This window comes from Arvicola amphibius, chromosome 3 (assembly GCF_903992535.2).
Source record: "Arvicola amphibius chromosome 3, mArvAmp1.2, whole genome shotgun sequence".
Lineage (NCBI taxonomy): Eukaryota > Metazoa > Chordata > Mammalia > Rodentia > Cricetidae > Arvicola > Arvicola amphibius.
The window spans coordinates 49,582,580-49,585,582 of record NC_052049.1 but is presented as its reverse complement, the minus strand read 5'-3'; the positions used below and the strand labels follow the sequence as shown (position 1 = coordinate 49,585,582).

The following is a 3,003-nucleotide window of genomic DNA, read 5'->3' as shown; positions in this document are numbered from 1 at the left end:
GGGTTACACTATCTGTCAAATACTGGAAATCCAGCTGTTCTGTGCTGCCAATTAAATACAGGATCAAGTACTAACCAGCTGTTACCACTCACAGCATAGAAACAAGGGTCTGGCCGCATCTGTCCCTGACTCCTGCATCTGGAACCATGATTCCTGATGCCATCAGACTGGCATTACTTTACATTCTCTAATATTTCATGAAGCCTTAACACTATCCCAAAATTAAATTGATAATTCTGTTCCACAGATATATGAATAACCTTATATGTACACATAGTTTCAAAATAAAGAAATCAGTATAATACTCTAGCTAAAATATGCAGCAAAAGAAACTGACAATAAGACTATTTGTATTTCAGCATTAACAATACTCTCCTGTGTTGTAGCAGCCGCCACCAAAGCGCAGCAGCCATGGCCCTGAGTTATCCCATGGCTGTGGGTCTCAACAAGAGTCACAAGGTGACAAAGAATGTCAGCAAGCCCAGGCGCAGTCAGCACCACGGGTTGGGGGGAGCTCACCAATGACACCAAGTTCGTATGGGACATGATCCAGGAGGTATGAGATTTCATGCCCATGAGCAGAGTGCCATGGAGCTGTTCAGGGTGTCCAAACACAAGCGCATGCACGAGTTCATCAAGAAGAGGGTGGGCACGCATATGCACGCCAACAGGAAGTGGGAGGAGATGAGCAACATGCTGGTGGCCATGAGGAAGGCCAGGGCCAAGTAGGACTGATGCCCCTGCCCCACCTCCCTTCCCAACAAACGTTTATACTGAAAACAGACAACAACCACCAGAACACAATGTTTTCCTATCAATGTCTGGATTTAGAGGGAAATTAAGATTTTGTTTCACATGAGAAAAACAATAATATGCAAAAAGGCAAGTAAAACTTACTATCGAAATGATTTGTATAGGGAAAAGGGAAAATATGTGAACTATAGTAAGGCTTTTTTTTAAAAAAAAAAAATGACCTCCCCCAGAAAAACTGCCACATTGAATAGAATGAGGAGCAATGACATTCCTGATGGCAAACCAAGTACTCTGAAAAAGGGTGGCTGAGTGATGTCTTGTGCCTTGATGTAGAATAATAATTATGTGTGTGTGTGTGTGTGTGTGTGTGTATCTTAGAGTGGGAACCCCCACCCTTAGCAGAACTGCATTAAAACTTGGTATCTGCTCTATAGGACCAACTTCTGGGTTTTCAGGACTGTTCTGCACCCTGACAAACACCCCTGGTACCTCATCTCTAGATGATATCAGTACTGTCCACTCCTCATGCCAACAAACATACTTTCATGCTTTGGGGAGCATCCCCATAAAGATCCACTAGTCCAGTCAAGTTTTATAAAGCTTGAATTAGCAAAGAATGAACAACACTAACTTTGGAGAAAACCAGGGCATGGGGAAACACGCACACACACACACACACACACACACACACACACACACACACACACACACACGCACGCACGCACGCACGCACGCACGCACGCACACAAAGGCTGAGATGGAGCTCTGATGGAGGAGTGTCTATGTGTTACTTTCATTATTAATAAAGATACTGCCTTGGCCCTTTAAGAGAACAGAAAATTAGGTAGGCGGAGTAGACAGAACAGAATGCTGGGTAGCAGGAGTGGGGAGACGCTTCAGGCAGTCGCCATGCTTCCCCTCTCCGAGATGGACGCAGGTTAAGATCTCTCCTGGTAAGTCACCCCTAGTGGTGCTATATAAATTACTAAATATGGGTTAAAGCAAGATATGAGAATCAACCAATAAGAAGCTACAGATAACGGGCCAGGGGCCAGGCAGTATTTAAATGAATACAGTTTCTGTGTAATTATTTTGGGTAAAGCTAGCCGGGTGGCGGGACACAGCCCACCGCTCCTTCTACAGAGCTCTGAAGAGCTGGACCACAAGGACCTGGCCCAGGGCCAGCAAATGGGTGAATGCTCGCTGAATAATAAGAAGCAAACATAGTGGTACACCGTGCACAGACCCAGGGGTGCGTTGTATCCCACAACCCCAAAACTTATCTCTACACCCCTTGTTTCCCAGCATGCTTTACTGTGCACTTAAACATTCCCTGCATTTTCTGGGTTCCCAGCATGGGGCACTGGCAGGCATACCTTCTTCAGTTTCTGCGGCTCCAGAAGGCATAGTTGGTTGTCTCTCTTCTGTCTTGGCTTTTTGCTCAAAAGCCTACAAGATAAAGCAGGGGAAATCACTAAAAACCATTCTGGAACCCAGATACGCAAAAGAGAGGTAAAATATTACCATCACAAACCCAGAGGCACTTTTTCTACATTTCATAACCACAAGTTTCTCAGGAATGCCATGTATGAACCACAGCAAGGGACCTTGAGACAAAAAGAAAGAAATGAGTGTTGGCACACCTACCCTACCAGAGACTCCTATACCTACATCATACACAGGCAATGTGAGAGACCTGGTGAGGAGATAGGACCACAGTCAGAGTGTATCCAGAGTGACCACAGGTCAGAAAATATGTAGGCTGGTACAGATTGTCCCTGGCTGGATCCAAGTTGCTGCACCATCTCAAAGCCAAAGCAAAAAGCTGCCCTCTTGGGACCATAATGATTTCCTTAGCCCATGAAGACAAGAAGAAATACAGAATCGTATGTTAATGAGCTGAACACTTAAGCAGCCCAGGATGATATCAGTAGAGGTTCTACAATAAATCTTCAGGCTCCTTGGGTGGAAAATCACACAACTAGCATAGCTGGTGAGCCCTCCCACAAAATTACGCTGGCAGATCGAGTGCCTCATTCACTGTCTATTCTAGAACATCTGAAGGTCAGAATATGGGCCCATTGTACCAAACTACAAAGGGGCAGTGGGCACTAAGTGTCTAGTATATACACTGTGGGCTACCTCTCTGCCAGTGTCCCCTATAAGAAGTGTTTTCCTCTCTTCTGGGCCCCAGGAGATTCGGAAAAGACTAGACCACGTCTACGATGGATGTATGCTACCAAGGAAGTA

The 3,003-nt window shown here is 45.3% G+C and overlaps 1 pseudogene; it reads left to right on the top strand.

Annotated features, from left to right (window-relative positions):
- Nucleotides 1–411: 411 nt before the first annotated feature.
- Nucleotides 412–729, top strand: LOC119809819 (annotated as a pseudogene).
- The last annotated feature ends 2,274 nt before the right edge of the window (nt 730–3,003 follow it).